Raw genomic sequence first — 22368 nt, forward strand, 5'->3', positions numbered from 1 at the left:
CTCTAACGATTCTCACGAAATTCAGAACATAGTAGGGTTATAATATAAAGATTCGATTGAACTAGGTCTCATCCCTTGGAAAACTCGCTGAAGGACATTAAAAGATTAATCATTAATCATCCTTAGAAAAACAGCTGATAATAATTATTTCGTCGTCTGTTGGTGATGGAAGTGAGTGAGCGAGTTCATGTATGGTGGACTGTGTCAAAATTATGACTTAGCTGTTGAACTTTTGTAATCATTCAATCAGGTACTTAGTGCCGGTTGCAAAAAAGCCGAGTTATTTTCAATCCTGATTAATTCCAGTAGATCAATCTTTTTTAAATGGTCTTCTCTGATTTGGTTCACGTGAAATTAATCAGGATTAAAATTTAACCGGCTTTTGAGCAACCGGGCCTTTGTGAGGGAAAATTTTGCCTTCCCTTTGGGAATTAATCTCAATTAACTGTGATTAGATAGAACATTTCTGTATGAATGTAATTACGATTTCTTCTTTCGTAATACATTTTTTATGCTTTTGTACTCCAGAGCGAAGCTCGGTCCCCGATATTGAGCCAATAACAGACCCTAAAGGATATGGGTGTTATTCTTCTGTCATCAATATTTTTCTATTTTATATTATATTCACAAATTGTGATCAATATAGTTTATTTATTTGGTGATCATCAATAGTTCACAATAATTATTATCATGATGTAGCCTCATGATCAGTTCCGATTATCTCAACTCAGTATACATTTCAGGCTGAATTATGGTAGGATAACTTTCACTATTACCAGCTGCTTTACCCAGAAAAACAATACAATTGCAGCACCGAAGACTAGTGTCGTTATGTGAACAGACTCTCTCACTTTTCCTAGTCGAGGAACAGAGACAGTCAACTATCTTGTATCTTCTCCACGAATGTTGGACAGAGAAAGGAGTGTCGTTCATCTCCAGATTTAGAAGACAGAACTGATAATATCGTCTGCCTTGTGACTGGAAGACAGAAAAGGAATAATTATCTTTCTCCTGATGTTGGACGGAAATAGAAAATCAACATTTCACAGCTGTTAAAGAAGAAACGATATGTTACTGATATCCTCATCTAATCATGAATTGTTCGAAAAATAGGAATTAGTGATATTTCTGAGGTGCAATATCTATAAAAAACAATCATATTTGTTCCAAAATAAATAGATCTTAAAAAATAAGGGGCTCTTCTCCTTCACTTGCACTCCAAATTGTGACTAAAACAAAAGATTTAGTAAGTTTCTTATGGGGTTCATTCAATTTAATTAGTATTTTAATCATAAAATTTATATTGTTTATTTCTCAAGGATAGTTTTGACTCTCAACTAGATTAGAAACAAGGTTAGTCTTGTCATTTCGACTTTCTTGAGACCAAGTCTCACTCTTGGAAAACTCATTTTTCCTTTCTCCGATTGTAGTAATATAAGGAGAGTAAATGCATGGACTAAATAATGAACAATTGAGTCTATGGTAAATGATGTTATCATCCTTCGCCCGTTGTAAGACAAAGAAAATGATAAGCTTGTCATATCCTACCAGCTTTTGAACAGAGAGAATAGATAAAAGTGTCCTGCTTCTCCAGCTAGAGATAACAATAAAAGTAAACGAATTTTCTTCATTTTTCCGGCAGTAAAACAAATAAAACTCAAGTTCTATAAAAATCTTGGGTTTACTTTGATAAAACCCATTAATTTCCAATTGCCAACCAGTCTCATCCAAAACAGACTCAACAGATAATGATTTAGTCGAGTTTTTCATATGAGACTAATGGATCAAATTAACTTAATCATCATCTGCTTATAATCAGTCAAAGACAGCCAATAATGTAACTATTTTTGGAACCAAGTGACAAATAATAATATTTTGCTTCCACTGCCAAAAGTGATACAGAGAAAACAATAGAATTCTATCATCCTTTACCAAATGTATTAGACAAAGACAACCAATGAATTAACTATATTTCTCGATCCAAACAGAGACAACTAATAATGATTTTTTTTCTCTGTCTAATCAGAGAGAAAAATGTAATCCAATTTTATTGTATAACGTACTCTTGTGTGCAGAAATAGAACTATTCTATTCTATTCAATCACTATTTGTCAAATGTAGAACCAAATTGTTCAACCATTTTTCTTGAGGCAAATATCAGACAAAGACAACAATACAGTTCAATCATCCTTTGCCAGTATCAGAAAAAGACAGATTTGTGTGAGTGCCCGTCAGAGCGAGACAGTATTTTAACCATTCTTCTCAAGTAAAACAAAGAAAACAGATCATGCAGTAGAGCTTCGAAGGTGTAGAACAGAGAAAGTAGATGCTCCAGTATTGTCATAGTTGTGAAGTGATAGAGGGAGAGAGAAGGAGTTAGCAAAAAACGGTATTGTCGTCTCTTTCTATCAGACGCGACCGGATCCAGTCAACCCACTGCAGACCTTCTGCAGCTCAAGATCTATCCTGAACCTCTCCTGTGTACCCCCAAATCCCCTAGCCCCCCATTCCAGACGCCTCCTTTACCCCCTTTAGTAGTCCAGTGACTGTATCTCCAGGTGCTGCTGCATAAGAAGAAGAAGAAAGAGAAGAAGAAGGAAGGAGAAGAAGTGGAAGAAACAAGACTAGTGGCGGCTGGAGGACCAAGATCGCGATTTAGAATTCAGTCTGTTGCTCACCGCTGTCTTGAACGGATGTATCTGTCTCTCTCACTCCGCCATCCAACGCGTACGCCGGTTACTCTCTCCTCTCTTTCTCTCACACTCGCTCAACCCCTACAACAATAACGTGACGTCATTAAGATGACTATGTTTCAAAAATGATCAAAATTCTTGTAGAAATGTCTTGGAAATTTCAAATAGTGTGCGCCGGTTTATGACAGTGATTGAAAATTTGGATCCGGCTACTGGTTAATTTGGATAAACGCCTCGTTTTGCTACTTGTGTGGTGCAGTTCTGCAAAGAGTGAGTCATTTTTAGTAATTTAAATAGTTCTAGATTGAATATTTTAGCTTTTTATCAGCCGTTCTTGTGATTTTGTTCATCGGTTTGACAGTTGTGTTGATTGGGTCAGTCTTTCAGTTATCAGTCATCTTGTTTTAAATGACTTGATTATCATGACTCTGTATCTTCTACAGGTATTTCAATGATGAAGTGTAATTTCAGATATATTATATTTGATTTGAATATTGTTTATCCGTGTTCAACTCCTTCATGCATGTTACATTTTCAGTACTAGTATTCTGGTTGTGATAGACTGCATTTTTCTATCTCCAGACCTTGTCTATCAAGCACGTTTTACTGGATGTTTGTTGACTCACATGTACTGTACTGATGTTAGATACCGGAACAAAATATTCTTATTAAACCCTGTGACATGACCAGATTAGATATCAAAAATGGGAAGAATAAACAGATCTTCAAATCACATTTTTTAACAGAGTATTCATATACGATAGTCATGTAGGCAACACTTCATTGATGGCTACTTGTATGTACAAAAAATTGAAGATCAAATCACACTTTCAATATTTATTGTGTAATAGTATGTCGTGTAAACATATAAAATTAATATTGAAAGGGTACTATGATCATAAAATTTGTGTAGTAGCCTAGAAAACTGATGTAGACAAGAATATCATGTCATCAAACAAATACTCTAGAACTTATGTTTTTAGTAGCATATTTTTCTCTCATGCATCTCCTTATATACGGCATATCCAAGTCATCCTGGTAGACAACAATTCTGAAAATTTGTTTTAGTCATCAGCAATTTTTATTACTCATGCTCAGGTAGAATTTGTGAGGTCAACTCCAGTTTAAAACTCACGATTTCTCAATAATTATTTTGAATTTTACTCGGAATTGTTTATCCCAGTCAACGCTTTTCAATATAGGTTACAAAAATGTTGTGCTTTTTCAGTAACTTCTTATATCAAGCTGAAAAATTTACTCCTACCTAAAGTTTCACAAATATGACAAAAATATTTTTAGAAAAACAAATTGTGTGAAATGACAGTTAACATAATATTAAGAAGGTGTACAGTTTCTGAGTAGAATAGGTACTCACACAATTGACTGATCACCTATGTCTTTAGCAAAATGCTTTTTCAATCTTTTTTTTTTGTTTTGACTCTTATCTTCCGCATAAAACCATTTTTGGAAAATTAAGGGGGGAATCGCTACAGTCTTGAATTCTAGCTTAATCGATTCAGAAGATCCTGAAACATCGCCTCGCACAGACGGAACCTCGATTTTCGCAATAGGGGGCTCGGACCCCTCATTTTTTTTAAATGTCAAAAACTAACTCACATCAGAAAGTCTCAAGGAGTCTTAGCAGGCAATGGGAGAATTATGGTTTTTCTACATAGATACATAATATTGTGTCTATAAAAAACGTAATGATCCTCAACTTTGATGGTTAAATTGTAATTTGATTCTTTCATTTATAATTTATTGTTATATCTATGTTAACAGGTTATTTAAAATATACAATAAGGGTTTCTTATGATTACAAATATAGCTCTACCAAGGGAAACAATACCAAACCCAGTAATAAAGCTACCAAACTCCTAACTTCGAGACCGGTTAAAACCAATTCAAGTATTGAGATCGAGACTTGAAACTCCAGAGAAACTTGAAATGATCAGTAGGTCGAGCAATGAATGCCTTCAACAGATTTAAACCATCAATTACCAAAGTCGAGTCCATTATTAGAGCAATCCATTAGTATTTTTAAGCCGATCAATTAATTTTGTTTGACAGGTTTTGGTAGCTGCTATCACTAACCTTATTCCTCTCTTGAGCAGATTACAGGTTATAGGTATTAGTGGTTGATGATAGTCTGAGAAGAAAGTAGTGGTACAGTAAGATTCACTCCAAACCGACCGGATTCTTTGTGAATAACATCTATGTAACCCATTCAATAAATTCTGACAGTTCAAACTGTGAAACTAACAATGCACTGTTGAACTAACTGTAGTTTTAACTGTCAGAATTCTCCATAAATAACATAGATGCAACTCATTCAACAAATACTGAAAGTTTTAAGTGAATAGTAGTCGCTGTATTAGAAATCGGCCAATGTCACTTTGGGCAATCCTAAGTGTGTTGAAACAGACTGTCAACCGGTTAAAAGTCATGAATATCTGAAAGTCACTGAATCTCCAATGTTTTTACAACCGTTGTTGAGAATATTCTCGAATGCAGTATTGAAATGCAGTGGAGATTTCCTGATAACTAACAGCTGTCACAATAAAATGACATCCCTGTAAGATATCTGAGAGTTATTGGCTTTGTGCAAAGACCTTTGCATGTTTTAAAGGGAAAATAATAGCCGTATAGTGAGATTCTCTGTGAACGGTCAGGATTGGTTTGATGGGAAGTATTGATCTTATCTATAGGAATAGCTGACAGTTTGAAGTGAATATAGCTGTATGAAACACGCTTAAAAGTTGAATGGCAAGATGATTAGATCTGCGAATCTTTATAATTCAATATTTATGACTGGTTGTACTGTAGAAATACAATTCATATTTGAAGATTTTTTTTCTGCAACTTTGTCAATCTGTAGAATGACATAGATTTCAAGAATGTAATTTTCAATATTCCAATAGAAAATTGGTTTTTGTACTGATACTGTAACCGTCTGTGAATTTGAAAATAATTTCATTTTACTCATAATGATAAAATTGGAATGACTCCCGAGTATTACAGTAGGCCTACTCCCTGAATGCTAAAAATTAGGTCCAATACCGTGAACGCGTCTGGACTTGACTAAAAAAGTGAAGGAATGATGTAAACGTGAAAATTGTTATCTATTTGGTTATTGAACAATATTTCAAGTTCGGATGAAACCTTAGAAAAAATCAGAATGACTTTCACAAAATTGAATAGTATTACACACAACAAAATATCCCAATCAACAACTCCATACCTCAATGATTTAAGATGCAAATTTTATTTTATTCTATTATTATAATTTTACAAGAAGCACTGAATGGGAGAGAAAAACTAAAGATACTCCTTGTACTATTTCTGTCCCAGATTTAGATAATAATTTGAAAGTCCGAAATGAGGTTATGATTCTACTTTTCTGAAATTTAGTTCTTTTTCACTCGAAAACAACTAAAACTAAGAATTTTGAAGGTTGAGAAACTGGATAGGAAACAAAAATATTACACTCAAATCACTGATAATTGAAACATTTTTACGTAATTTTACAAAAATAGAACTTATTATTCAGCACATTATTTGTATTGTTAGAATTGAAATACGGTAATTCACTTCTTGAAAGAGTAGGAAAATTATTACTCTTGACAAAATCTTGCCGAAATAAAATCCTCATCCATCTCTGATCAAATTAGTAATTCTTGCTCATTCATTTTTCTTTCTCATGCTTTTTGTTTCTGCTTTTTAATTCGCTATTTTGCACTTTCCTTGATGTTGTACGTCTCTCGTCCCTGTTTCTAATTTGCACCAATCTTGCCAAAGTAAATATCCATCTCTGATAAATTAATAATGTTGCACTCTTCTTTCTCATGTGTCTCGCTTCTCTTGTATTTTTTATTATTTCTCTTGATCTTCTCTTGCACTTTCCCTGCCTCGTCCTTCTTCTTGCACTTTCTTGCTCTTCCTTGCTCTTGTACTTTCTTTGTAATCTAGCTGTCTTTCGCTCCTGCTTCTCTCTCACTTTTGCTCTTGCACCAAACACTTGGAAACCAGCCGATGACACAGCTTCTGTCCTCTCATGAGCCAGTTACCTTGCGCCACGCTCCAAATGCCTTCAAAAGAAGTGACACTAAAAGATCAAATTCTTTTCAGTCGTAGTTCACAACACAATACAACAAACAAAGCTGAGCTGAGCCGAGCATCCAAGTTTCAAACTGTCAGCGTTGGTTTAATGGGGGAACATTGATGTTATTTATAGTAAATTCTGACAATTTGAAGTGCATTTTCTATCGTAAGATTCATATTAAACTGTCAGCATTGTTTGAATGGGGAACATTGATGTCATTAAATAGCGAATCCTGACAGTTTTAGGGCCGTTTGCCCAGTATAGATTGCTAAACTCGATTAACGTAATCAAGTTTAAGTTGATCGAGTTTCAGTTAATCTGAAAGTTTAAACTTGAATCGGTTTTCTCAATGCATTTACTAATCCAGTTCAAGTTAAACTATTTTAGCGTTAAGTTGGTAATAGAATGTCATCGTTTTTTAATATCAGGAAGGCTAATTTTTACAGGAAATTTGTTATTTTTTCACAAACCATCAGTAAATTGAGGTTATGTAGCTACTATTTCCTCGTTCAAAATCCACAGAGCTGTAAGCTGTACAGTAATAAAAGTGAAAAGCGATCAAGAAATTCTTCAAAAAATGATGAAATGCTATATTACTATTAGAAACAAACTAACTTATATTTAGTTGGCACCATAAAATATATTCTAGAATGTAAGATAAAAATATCTATTATCTACTATACCTTATTTTGTTATGAAAATCTACTTAAATCTACTACGGTCTTCCTCGTTTATCTCTTGAAAGCAAAATATCTTAGTTATGTGTTATTGAAAACATGTTTTCTAATCAAAGACCACTGATAAAAATTGTCTTATTTTTTATTAAGTGGTTTATTTAATCAAATACTAAATTGGCACTTGCTTTACTCAAGCAAAACCCTTAAAAGATTCTCTATCATCCCAGAAAGTTTGATAGTTTATAATGATTCAATATAACCTAAATAATTATTATCGTCTACAGAAGCATTAAAAACAACCGTCGAAAAATAATTTACTATTAGCTGTTTCCCCATCAAATCTTACAGATATCTAGTTAATCCAAATTATTTGGTTTAAACCTCCTGTTTTGGAGGTTTAAACTTTCCCAGAGTTTAAACTAAATACAGAGTTTAAACTGATACTGCGCAAACGGAATTTTAGTTTAAATCAAAATAATCCAGATTTGGTTTAATCTTTCGCTTAAACTTAAACAGTGCAAACCGCCCTTAGTGAGTTTCACTATACTGAGATCCATTTCAAGCTGTCAGTATTAGTTGAATGAGGATCATTGATGACATTCATAATGAATTCTGACAATTTAAAGTGAATCTTCTGTGGTAAGATTCATTTTACACTGTCAGCATCATTTGAATGAGAACCATTGACGTTATCCACAGTGAATGCTGCCAGTTTAAAGTGAATTTCACAGTATAGAAAGTGACTGTGACCATTCACAAACTTGTGATCTGTTTCCGGATGCACTAATTACACAGTAGGTACTGTGAAGCCACAATTATTGTTCTGTGGACGCCATTGTGGAGAGTGATCTGTCAATGAGCCGTGTAGCTCTTGTAAGATCCACTTCAAACTGTCAGGATTCCTTTGTAGATAACATATCAATACTTTCTATTCAATCAATACTGACACTCTAAAATGTACTTAAAAGTTATTAAGAACTGTCAGTTTTGGTCAGGTTAAGAACTGTCAGGTTGTATAGGGAACATTGATGTTATTTACAAGAAATGATGACAGTTTTAACTGAATCTAACTATATAGGAAAAGGATTTCATCAGCACCTTTCACCGAGTCTCCTCTGACTTCAACACCGTTCTAATCTGGGAAAGCTTTTAGTGGCTTCATCGACTACGGTAGTTATCGAGGAGTAATTAGTCACAACTATTATAATATCAACTGGCTATTTCCGAAATAGTTTAAACTGTAGATTTCCGGTCAATAAACTATTCGACGACTAATTTGTCGAGCTTTCGTGGGAGTTCAAACGGTTATTGCTTGTCGATATCCGTAATTTGAAAAGTATGATATAGCTTGATTATTTATTCGTTAATGACTGGCTGACTGTTAAAGATGCTTCAAAATCACTTCCTGGTAGCTCGGATAGGAACCCATATTTAAAGCTGTAGAAAGGTTTACTCTCATCCATCAAAAGCACCATCAAAGGACCATCAAAAAAGATTTCATCAGCACCTTCAGAATTTCATAGGCATCGTTCATAAATCAATGAATTTTCCATTTAGTAGCCAGAGGATACAATGTAGGCATACATAAGGCCACGTCAATACATTGTATCATCTCAAATTAATGAGAAAAAAATGTACTTGCTCTAACAAATAATTTTACATTGTTATCGTTTGTTATAAGAATTAAATTAAATACTTTGTATCATTGCCCATTCATCAAAGATGTTGTGGAACTGCAGTGAGCTTCATTAAAACAATATTACTTCAGTAAATTAAATTAAATTTTTTACTTCAGTTTGAAGACTGACTTGAAGCCTGTAGTCTTGCTTGTTCTTGAAATGATTTTATCTGTCATCATCGTTCATCAATCAATGAATTTTCCATTTAGTAGCCAGAGGATACAATGTAGGCATACATAAGGCCACGTCAATACATGGGATCATCATCATCCCTTCATGTAGAGTGTAATATTACATTTTTCTTCTCACATTTAAATCGAATCTTCAATTCGAGATCTATGGAACTTTATAGTAAATGTCAGAGTTATCAATAGACGGATAAACTTTTTGACGGAGAATTTATTATCGTAAATGTTTGTTGCATTGTTCCATGGTGTCACCGAGGCTGGGTTGACAGAATTAAAAAGATAAATGGTTTAGTTAAATAGAGATGATATATATATAAAAATTTAAAATAACATTTTCAAATTAAAGTTTTATTGAGAACAGATGTAGAATGTGAATTCTAAACTTATAAGTTATAATTTTTTGATGACGTGTCTGTGGAGATCGATATTGAACAGGGCGTTGGTTTGGTGACTTTCAACTTTGCTTTTCCTGTTCAGCCCTTCCTTCTCTTCTGAAAAATGGCTTGCTACAAGTACTGTTGTCGTAGAGTTTTGCTCTAAATCATTTTCGTTTATTAATGTTGTAGATTGAGTTTTATATAAAATTTTGTGCTGTTTTGGTCAGATTTAGTTGTTAATGTAGTAAAGCCAATAGCCACTGTGTTTCAACTGTAAACTAGATAAGTATTTTAGTTCGTAATAACTCTTGAAATAATTAGTCTTAAGATATTTTCTCTTTCTGTATTTTGTGTATTTTCATCTGAAGATTATAAGTTAATTTGCTCTGAAAACTGGATTTCTCATTCATAGGCAATAGATCCATTCACAGTTTATCAAGAATCTATTTTATTGGAGCCGACAACTATTCTTAGGTTGATAGGTGTTAAATGCTATTCCAACCGTTTAAGGAAAAATTGGTAGCACGGCAAATGGTACGCCCTGGTGTGGGACTCAAACTACAAAATATATCCCTGGTTATAAAAAATTATTGGTAGGATAGATATCTTGATGAATTGTGAATGGGAGATGCTGCTGAGTGGGAAATCGGTTCAAGAAAGTTCAGGTTCTAATGAGTAAATATTTTTTACGCAGTAGCAAGATGGAGAGCAATAAAAATAATGAAGTTTTATCCAGTGAAAACATTCAAAACTTAGATGAAGAATCACAAGATTTAGACCTAACCTTAAACAATGACTCAAACGATAGTGTAGCTGTAAGTGAAAACGTTTCAAATGTAACAAGTCATGAGAAATTAGTAGAAATATCAAATGAAACAAGTATGGTAGGAGCTAAAAATGATATAAATCTTATAGCATTCCTAACACAAAGATTTGATAATTTGAAACAAGAGCAAAATGCTAGGTTTGATGATATGAAGCAAGAATTTGCTAGCATAAGACTAGATCAGGTTAGTACAAAGCGGGAAATAAAAGAGATAAATGATACATTAAGTAAAAATCACAAAGAAATAGGTCATCTACAGCAGAAAACTAATGATCTTGAAACATCAATGTTAGATGTAGAAACATCAATGCAAAACAAAATCATTCAAGTTTCTGATAGGGTCAGTGAGGTTAATGAAAGAGTAAATAAAAATAAGATCATAGTTGAGCAACAAAATATGACACAAAATGCTATCAATGCAGAAAATAATGAAAGTATTAAGCATGTTGAAAAAGAGGTTGTAGAATTAAACGAAAAAGTAGACAAGGAAATCAAGGTATTATCCTCTTTGAAAATAGATTGTCAAGAAAATACAGCTGCTATAACTGAGGTTAGAAAAAACATAAATAAAATTAACATGTCAACAAAACCGATGTGTAATCATACTGGTAACAATAGTAATTTCGATAGGTTTGAATTCCAAATGCAAATTGACAAAAAGAATCCAATGCATTTCTTAGTAAACTTGACCGAGTATCTTGAGAGAAATGAAATCACAAACTGGATCAAAATTAAGGGTATTTTGGAAAACAATTTTAATTCAAATTTTGCTCATCGTGATTGGTGGATTTTCATCCGTTTTGATATAAATAACTTTGAAGAATTTAAAGAGAAATTCATTGCTAGAATGTGGTCAGACAACATTCAGTCATCTGCTAGAGATGATTTGAGATTTGGAAAATATAAGCCAAACTTATCTAAGAATCTTACTGAGTATTATATTTCTCGTTTCAACATTGCTAAGAATCTAATTCCAGCCTTAGATAAAGATACTATTTTCAAGTTTTTGAAAGGTCATTTTGATGAAACCATATCTACAGCTGCTATTATTCGTAACATTAAGACTAGTGATGAGTTTATTTGTTTGTTGAATGAGTTTGACAATACTGACACTTACAAAGTAAACAGACAAATGCCCCGTGATCATAACAATGCTCAAGCTGGAAGTCAAAATAAAACAATAAGTTTTCATCAGAGTGAACATAGGGATGATAGAAATAGGTCTCAGAATTCAAATGGTGTGATGTTTCATGATAATAATAAGCAGTATCAAGGAGGTAGGAATTATTTCCAAAATCGACGGTACCAAAATGGACCAAACAATAATGGTCATAGAGATCAAAATTTTCAGCATAATTTCAGAGATAATAGAAATCATCAACTTGGGAATTCAAATCAATCAAATCCAAATCGACCAGCTAACAACTACCAGTTAGATTTCAGCCTACCACCGCCAGGTTATATGCCTGCTCAAACTTCAAATCAGACAAATGCAAATCGTCCAAGACATAATGCTCCTTTAAACTAATAATGGGACGACGAAACGACAGCCCTGCTCTCCCAGTTAAGGAAAGGTCAAATTTTGATATAACTGTAGACATGAATAAAATAAATTTTGAAACTGAAACTTCAAACAGATTTGAAGTAAGAAAGCCAGAATTAATCAGTCAAATTCATGTGCAAGAAAATAGCTGTAAGAATTTAAGTAATGAAGTAATGCCTAGTTATCAAGAAAGTCATATTAAAGCATCAAGTGTTAATATGGTACATACTCCAGAAATTCAGGTAGATGAAGCTATGAGTAAATCTGAAATTGTTTGTCAAGAAGAACCATACATGATAGGTTGTATTTTTAATGAACTATTGGAGGAACAAGAGAATACTCCACCCACTGGATATGACTTAGCAGAAATAGAAGTACAAATTTTCAATAAGAAATATCAAATGATTATTGACACCGGCTCTGAGGTAAATGTAATTAATGAGAAACTTGTTGATGAAATGAAGAAAAACAATCTCAAGTTGAACTTGGTACCAGCTCCTAATGTAAGTATAGTTGTAGCTACTGGTATGAGACATAAGAAGATAAATAAACAGATTATGTTAGAGGTATTTTTTGGTAAGTTAGAATTGCCAATAGTTTTTCTTATAGTTCAAGATTTAAATGTGGATATTTTGGTGGGTTGTGATTTCTTAAAAGATGCTGGAGCAATTATTGATTTTAATCAAAATATGATATCACTGAAAGATTGTTGTTTTCCATTTATAAAAAAGGATACCTTGAAGTACAATAGACTTTTTCATGTTAACATGGTAAGAGACCAAGAAACGTTTGATACTTTATGGAAGCAGCAGATTGATAATTTAAGATTACAGCTAAGCGATGAATCTCCTGAATTGGTAAACAAATTAATTGAAGTATTTGAAAATAACAAAGATATTTTCTCTGATAGTCCTGGATCTGCAAAAGACTATTTATGTCAACTTAAAATGAAAAATGATGTGAAATTAGATAAGAAGAGTTATCCGATTCCATATCAGTATAGAGATCAAGTCAAGAAAGAATTGAAGAAAATGTTAGATCAGAAAATCATTGAACCAGGTAGTTCTGAATATACAAGCCCTATGGTAGTAGTGAAAAAACCAAACAATGAAATTCGATTATGTTTAGATGGAAGAGAAATAAATAAGTACATAATAAGGGATTTTACAGAAACTGAACCAATAGATAACTTGATCATTCGTTTCAATAAGTGCAACTACATTAGCAGTTTTGATCTCACTCAAGGTTTCAATCAGGTAAAATTAACTGAAGATAGTAAAAAGTATGTAGCTTTCAATGTTTTTGGACAGACTTATCAATATACACATCTACCATTTGGATTGAATATTAGTGGTTCTGAATTTATCAAGTGCTTGTACAAAATGCTAGGTGAAGAGGTTTGTGAGTTTACTATTGCTTATATTGATGATCTTGCCATTTCTAGTATATCTCTTGAACAACATATCAGTCGAATTGAACTATTATTCAATAAGTTGAGGGAAAGTAATTTGAAGTTGAAACTGAATAAATCGAAATTTATTGCAGATAAGATAAAGTATTTGGGTTATATTATCAGTAAAAATGGTATTGAAGCAGATGACTCTAAGCTAAATGCTATTCAGAAATTTCCCATTCCTCAAAATTTGAAACAATTGCAGTCATTCATAGGTCTCTGTAATTTTTACAGAAAGTTTCAGAAAAATTATTCATACTTGACAAATCGTTTTAAACATCTTCTATGCAAGAAAAATAAATTCATTTGGACTGAAAAAGATAATGATACCTTTCAAGAAATCAAAGATAGGTTCATCGACTGTGTGATCTTGAAACATCCTGATTATAACAAAAATTTCATTTTGGCCACTGATGCCAGTGATGTAGGAATTGCAGCTGAGTTATTTCAGGAAGGTGAAGATAAGGAACACTGTGTCATTGCATATGCTAGCAGAAGCTTAACGAAATCTGAATTAAATTACACAATATGTGAGAAAGAATGTTTAGCTGTATTATTTGGCTTGATGAAACTTCAAAATTATTTTGGTAATCAAAAAATAGTTGTCCGTACAGATCATAAAGCCTTGACCTTTTTAAAAAAATGTAAGATAGGACATGGTCGTTTGGGAAGATGGATTCTTGCATTACAGAATTTTAATATTGAGTGGGAATTTGTAGCAGGAAAGGATAACATTGTGCCAGATATCATTTCTAGAACTGATTATGAAGGTAATTTAGAAAATCGAAATTCAAATGAATTCAAGGTATTGAATATCATTAAGAGTGATAACAAGTTAATTGAGATAGTAAAGAAGATCAAAGAAATTCAAAAAGATGATGTTTGGTTAAAAAATGTAAGAGAAAAGTTGGAGACAGGTAATTTGAATATCAACAAATTTTTTAAAGTAAATGATGATCTTTTGTTCACTAGAAAATCTGGAAAGAATAGTTTTTGGAAAGTTTGTGTGCCTTCAGCACTGTATGAAGAATTGATAGTTGAATTTCATGAAAGATTAGGTCATGTAGGTATATCAAAAACATGCAAATTTATTGAAGAAACTTTTTACATAAAAGATTGTTACAGACTTGTTACCAAAACTATAAGATACTGTAAGTATTGTCAACTTGTAAAGACATCAAATGAAAAGAAATTATTAGAAATGCATACCATAATTTCTGAGAAAAAACATCACAAAGTGTTCATTGATGTTTATGGAGAATTACCAGGTGGCAAGTACAAATGGATGTGCATTATTCATGATGGCTTTACTAAGTTTACAAAGTTGTATCCTATAGTTAAGGCTAACGCTCATAATTTAGTAAAAGTTGTTGAGAAATATGTAAATGAATTTGGTAAATTTGAATATATAATCAGTGATAATGGTACTTGTTTTCAAAGCAGATTGTGGAAAGAATCTATGGAAAGATTAGGTATAAAATATTACTACATTTCAGTTTATCATCCCCAGGCAAATCTTAGTGAAAGACCATTGAAAGAGGTCAATCGCATATTGAGAACTTACGTTCCTGTAAATAAGCATAATATTTGGTACAAGTATATTGATAAGGTTGAATTTGTCATCAACAACAATTTTCATGAATCGACTGGTCACATACCCATGGAGCTTATGATGAATCATAAATTGGCACATCTTGTTTTCAAATATATCAAATATCCTGTAGAAAATAAGTTTGAACTTGAAGAAGAAAGTATCAGAAACAAACGAATACTGTACAGAATAAAGAATAGAGGTGTCATCAGGAGATTCAAACAGAATATGCATAATAAACCCAAGTATAAATTCAAAGTTGATGATCTAGTTGTAATTCGAAATTACATTTTGTCGAGCAAGCTGAAAAAGTTTTCTGCCAAGCTGTGTCCTAAATATCGTGGACCTTACATAATAAGAGATGATCTCAATAAAGGGTGTTTCAAACTGGAAGAGATAAGTACAGGTAAAATTGTGAGAGTCAATCAATATATGATGAAGAAATACCATCAGAAAGCACACAATGATTAGGAATCCTGTGTTATGCCGGGATTCAGAATAGCATAATCGCTACACAGTGTATGGTAAGAGTCCATAATTGTGTCTTTTTTCTTTCCTGTAGCCTATTTTCTTGGCCCTTAATCTTTTCAATTTTCGATTCTTTCCTGTCTTTGTGTAATATTCAGTAAATTTCTTCTATGAAGCATATCTTAACCAATCTTGTCCATAGTCATTTAAATTTGTATTTTTTCTGAAATAATTTTAGAAGTTGAAATAGTAGCTTATTTTCCTAATCTTTAATTGTTGATAAAACTTAACTTTTCTAAAATCTATCCATTGTTGTGTAAATAATTGTTTGCTTGCGGTATATTTTTTCATCATGTATTACATATTTTAATCATGTCTATTTTTTTTCAGGTATCATATTAGGTAATTAGGTTTTTCAGAGCAATTATGTCCCATGTTCTCATCTTTCATTGCATATCGTGCCATAAGCCATATGTAATTAGGTTATAGTTTTCTTCTGGGCTTTTAACCCATTTTGCATTTTATTTTTTCTTTGCTGTCCAATACTTTGGATTTTTGGTAGACAAGTAGGTGTGATTCTTTTAGAGGTGTGGGCGTGAACCACATACGGCTGGACTCGATTATCTGACCTACTTGTTTGCGATATAAAAACCTTATGACTGCAACATCAAATGTTTGTAAAACCTTTTGCATACTTTTGTTTTTGTGGTCCGATACTAGAGTCTGCTATCACATTGCCTTACAGACATCTAGGAACTTTCCACCCAGTCACAATAGTCAACATATTTTTTCCTTCACCAGTTGTTTTTGTGGGAGTGATAGCTCACAATTATAACAAATTAGAGTCATACTTGGAATTTACAAAATTCCATAGTAGTATATTTTATTAAATATACTTCCTCATGAAAGTTCAGTACTGACATGTAGGATAGGCTCTAATTAATCTTTCTCTTCTTTGTATTGTTTTAGGGAATTTATTTACCCAGTTTTCTTTTTCTCTTGTTTGTATTTTTTAGGGAACTTATTTACCCAGTATTTCATCTTGATCATCTTTGTATCATAATCTTGAAATGTTTATACTTATTATACAGTCTTTGAACAAAATTAAAACTAAATAATTTTGAAACCCTGAATGATAAATCATAAATGTGAAATGAACATGCTATAAATGAAATGTTATATTAAATAATAATGAAATGCAAATATATTATGAAATGATTGAATAGAAGACCAAATGTCTGAAATTATTGAAATATGTATTGAAATTAAATTTTTGTTGTGTTGTTATGATGTTTGTTTTTTACAATTTTGATAATGATACAGGGTGTTATGAAATTATATTTCTATTTTGAAGAATGGATTAAAATGTTGATATTTGAACAGTGAATAAATGAATGATTTTTTTTTAAATTTATCATTGATATGTCCATATTTCACAATTTATGTATTGCTGACTGTATAATAAGATGTTAACAAATTTCAATTTCATATATATTTAAAATAATTTTATGTGTATTAGATTGTATTGATAGCCTAATCAAGTTTTTCTTCTTAGTTTATAAGCATTTTAAGATAACAGGTACAGCACAGACATTAACATTGAAATAGTTATCATGTGAATCTCGAAATCAGTAACAAGTGAACGCCATGAAGAGTGTTAAGAACATTTGGGTGATTTTCAAACTAGTGTGACATATCTACGCCTAAATCTACGCTGCGGCCTAAACCAATAACTACGCTAATGTCAACGCCAATGTCAACGCCAATAGCTACACCAATGCCTGCGCCAACGCTGATGCCAACAACAAAAATCAATGCCAATGCCTGCGCCAACACTAATAACTACGCCAAAATGCCAAAATCTGCGCCAATGCCAACAACAAAAATCAATGCCAATAGCTACGCCAATGCCTGCGCCAATGCCAATAGCTGCGCCAATGCCAATAGCTACGCCAATGCCAAAATCTGCGCCAATGCCAACAACAAAAATCAATGCCAATAGCTACGCCAATGCCTGCGCCAATGCTGATGCCAACACCAAAATCAACGCCGATGCCTGTGCTGATGTCAATAGCTACGCCAACGCCAATGCCAATATCAACGCCGATGCCAAAGCCGACACCAAAGCATACGCCAATAGCAATGCCAATGCTTATTGCTGACTCTGTATCTCAAACTTCAACACTACTGCATTACCTGGAGGTAATTGCCATCCATGTTCACATTCACAACTTTGAATTCAGAAGAACAGTCACAGTATCATGAAAGAATTGATTCAAAAAATCCTCTCCTAAATTATTCCTGTATGCAGAACTCTAAACCTTGAAAGCTGAAAATATCAAAAAACCAAACCTTACCTAAATTAATCCTCACCTAAATTAATCCTGTATGCAGCGTCTATCTCTTTTCCAAAAAACGAATTACATTGTCATTTCAAGCCTGAAATGTACATTGTATAATTACAAATATGATACAAAATTTATGTGACTCTGTATTGAATTTGGAATGCAGCCGTCTACTACAAACATGAAGCAATGCTAACTGAGATGTCACCGGTATCAAGTTTGGAATGCAGCCGTCTACTACAAACATGAGGCAATGCTAACTGAGATGTCACCTGTATCGAGTTTGATATGCATCAGTCGACTACAAGTATCAGCCCAACACTACGTGCATCCAGATCAGCCCAACACTTAACGTCATCACATTGGAGTCACACTTAACTGAAAATCATACTGAGTGCCTTAACGGACTGTTTTCCAAAATGTGCATCAATAAAATCAACCGCGTCAATAGTGAAAGAAATGAACATTTTTTGATTTATTGAAATTTTATGTGAAAATTAAATGTAACAATTCATCAATTCATTTAAAAAAAAAAAAAAAATAATAATAATAAATTTTTCATTCAACATACTAAATTTTTTTTATGCAATAAAAATTAAATTTTCTATCTATTAAATTTATGTGCAATTTCAAAAAACTATTCTTTACATATTAAACTTTCTGTTGAGATATTTTTCTTTAAATTATAAAGCTAAATCAAAAGTAATATTGATATTCTATATTTTGAGATATTGTTTGGAAACATATAACAAACGCTATTGATGAATTTTTATAATAATTTTCAATATTTTTGGATGACATGTAATGTTTTTCTAGAAAAAATTGTTACTGTTCTCAATTTAAATTTCAACAATTTTCATTAGGGTCAATGTAAATTTTTTCTTTAAATTTTCAAACAGTAAAATTTTTTTATGTCAAGAGGGGGGTATTTGTAATATTACATTTTTCTTCTCACATTTAAATCGAATCTTCAATTCGAGATCTATGGAACTTTATAGTAAATGTCAGAGTTATCAATAGACGGATAAACTTTTTGACGGAGAATTTATTATCGTAAATGTTTGTTGCATTGTTCCATGGTGTCACCGAGGCAGGGTTAACAAATTAAAAGATAAATGGTTTAGTTAAATAGAGATGATATATATATAAAAATTTAAAATAACATTTTCAAAATAAAGTTTTATTGAGAACAGATGTAGAATGTGAATTCTAAACTTATAAGTTATAATTTTTTGATGACGTGTCTGTGGAGATCGATATTGAACAGGGCGTTGGTTTGGTGACTTTCAACTTTGCTTTTCCTGTTCAGCCCTTCCTTCTCTTCTGAAAAATGGCTTGCTACAAGTACTGTTGTCGTAGAGTTTTGCTCTAAATCATTTTCGTTTATTAATGTTTTAAATTGAGTTTTATATAAAATTTTGTGCTGTTTTGGTCAGATTTAGTTGTTAGTGTAGTAAAGCCAATAGCCACTGTGTTTCAACTGTAAACTAGATAAGTATTTTAGTTCGTAATAACTCTTGAAATAATTAGTCTTAAGATATTTTCTCTTTCTGTATTTTGTGTATTTTCATCTGAAGATTATAAGTTAATTTGCTCTGAAAACTGGATTTCTCATTCATAGGCAATAGATCCATTCACAGTTTATCAAGAATCTATTTTATTGGAGCCGACAACCAAATTAATGAGAAAAAATGTACTTGCTCTAACAAATAATTTTACATTGTTATCGTTTGTTATAAAAATTAGATTAAATACTTTGTATCATTGCCTATATTACTATTTAAATGATTGTGCAGTCGTTCCAAGTGGTTGATAAAATCCAAAACAAGAATATAAAGATATTTATTTATGATACAGATGACACTAATGTAATAACATTGGTAGATCAAATAATAAGGTAGTCTTTGTGCTATTTTTCTTCCAAATTTGTAGGCGATGACACAGTCCAAGATAAGGTTAAAATTTCACTTGTACAACTTTAGTCCAAAATAAACGTAGAAACTACAAATTTAGAGTATAGATGACTTAATGAATTAATTAGAAATATTCCACTTAATTATCATTTGTTACAATATAATATTAAGCTATTTAAAAAAATTGGAACCATGAAAGAAACACACATTTCTAAACACTAAATTGAAAAATAATATTTTCAATATAAATCAGAAAATTGAAATATATATCAAAATTGAATATCCAAATTATATAGTTGATACCACTTATTCATTTTGATGTGAAATTTTGTTATTGCGATGTAAACTTGAACTTTCTTTGGACATTTCACATGTATTAAGCTGGGTTTACACCAAAGTTATTAACAAAATGTTAAACGGAACTTGACAAACACATATTATTATGTTCATCATATGTATGATAAGTTATGTTCAATCAAATAGAATCTATCAGGATTAAGTTATTAACATTTTGTTGATAACTTTGGTGTAAACGCAGCTTTAGACTAAATTTCGGAATAAAAGAAGTTTTGGGCTAGCGCCTGTAATTTCATTCCGCTACTGTGTTTCAGTGTGTGGAGAAATAAATAAGTAGATAAATAAAATTGGAAATTTCTTCTTGGAAACAAGCAGAAATTCACTACTATATAAAAATATATATATAGTATATAATACTTTATACTTGATTGAGTATTTTATTGAATGAATACTTCCGTTCATCATACAAAGCTGATCAACCACTTCTTATCATCTTCAAAGATCATCTCTGTTGTTGTTTCTTCTCCGGTCAGCTCTTGGTTGAGTTGGTTTTTTATTGTCGAGTATTATGAATGAAGCCTGTTATAGAGTCTACAGCCGCCTAGGGCAACTTTAATCATTTTGTGACTTTACATTGTCCCAGTCTAATATACAGTATCCTTGCTGTAGTCTCAAGGTTTTTATAGAAACAAATTAATAACATGACTTTGCACTAATTATGATTGTATTAGAACAGTGAACGCGGGTTTTAAAGGATAGTGCAAAAAGTTGATGAATTATTATGAAGATTGGATATGAGCTGATAGTGTTTCATAGATAGTTGATGAAGTCTGAGAAGGAAAAACTGGCTTGCTCATAGAGTATCTATGGAATCTTTGTTGCAGATTAAACTGAGGAATTATTTCTCAACAAGATCAAAAAACAAAACAATATGTATTAGAAAGAGGATTTTTATTTTGGGATCAAATTTTCAATGTCAAAGAATCCTCGGTTAGGGATTTATTATGTGGAATAAAGATACTGATATCAGAATCTTTTAATCCTTTCAATCATCATAGAACTATTAATTAAAGAATTACCCAAATTTCATAAAACGTTCTTCGAATGATTAGTTATTGATTTGAATTGAAAAATTTCCATCTCAACCTGATATATTTTTAATTGAAACACTGCTTAACATTTCTAAACCAAGCTCAACATCATACTTTGGAGGAATTGAAAAATATAATGTTCAAAATAATAAAATAACTTCAAAATTATTAAAACTATGTATCTTACTAAATAATGGTGAAATAAATAAGTAAATAAAAAATGTTGAAAACAAGAAAAATTCATTGGTAGCATAAAAAAATTGGTTCAGTTGAAAAAAATATTGAGAGCTGAAGAATTATTTCTAGCTCAATGTTCTATGTTGAATGTATTGTAGTTAAATTAATGGAGCAATAATTATTATTGAGAGCTGATTAAAATTATGTTGAACTCAATGTATGATGGTAAACGTATTGTGATTGAAAATTGGAACATCTACTGAAAGTTTATTGAAATTTTATTTATCAGAAATATTTTTACCCGAAAAATATCTTTTCATCCAGGGCCCACTTTACTACAAAAACAATTAGGCTACCCAAAAATCAAGCTCAATTTTCCCTACAAATGTTTTAATGCTTGTGTTAGTATGTAGACACAATAAAGACAATAATAGAAATTTTCAAAGCTGAACGTGCTTGGGAGGACGCATCCAGATTTGGCTTGGAGGATGAGCAAGGATATTTTTGGAGACTGAGGTTGAAGGCATATTTCTGATCCTTGCTAGGCTTTACAGGATTTAGAAGATGAAAAAATTACTTTCAAGAGGACTAGAGCAGCTTAAAGGCTTGAGAAATAGGCTGAAAAATATTTTGGGAATGTCTGACTGGTAAGCTGAATAGATAGGCTGGAATATATTAATAAATAGGCCGTCATGATGCTGAATAAATAGAATATAATTATGTATTTATAGGATTCCAATGTAATGGGATGGAAGTATCCTTTATTAGGCATTGAATTGAATTGAAAAAATCTTTATTCATAAACATGTAAAAAATACATATGAATAGTGTCACAGAATACTAAGGAATATAGCCTAAATACTAATTACAAATAAATGTCATACACATTAAATATTATAAAAAGTATAATGCAGAGTAAAGAATAGGTCGATAAAATTAATAACATCA

General features: G+C 31.9%; 1 protein-coding gene across 1 annotated transcript in view; it reads left to right on the forward strand.

Moving 5' to 3' along the window:
• The first annotated feature begins 2646 nt into the window (after positions 1-2646).
• The window catches only part of LOC120353229, a 163066-nt gene continuing 143344 nt past the window's right edge, over positions 2647-22368 (forward strand). The window contains exon 1 of the mRNA XM_039436112.1: positions 2647-2963. The gene's annotated coding sequence lies outside the window, so the exon portion shown is untranslated. The remainder of the gene's footprint in view (positions 2964-22368) is intronic.

Source organism: Nilaparvata lugens, chromosome 10, assembly GCF_014356525.2.
Source record: "Nilaparvata lugens isolate BPH chromosome 10, ASM1435652v1, whole genome shotgun sequence".
Classification (NCBI taxonomy): Eukaryota; Metazoa; Arthropoda; class Insecta; order Hemiptera; family Delphacidae; genus Nilaparvata; species Nilaparvata lugens.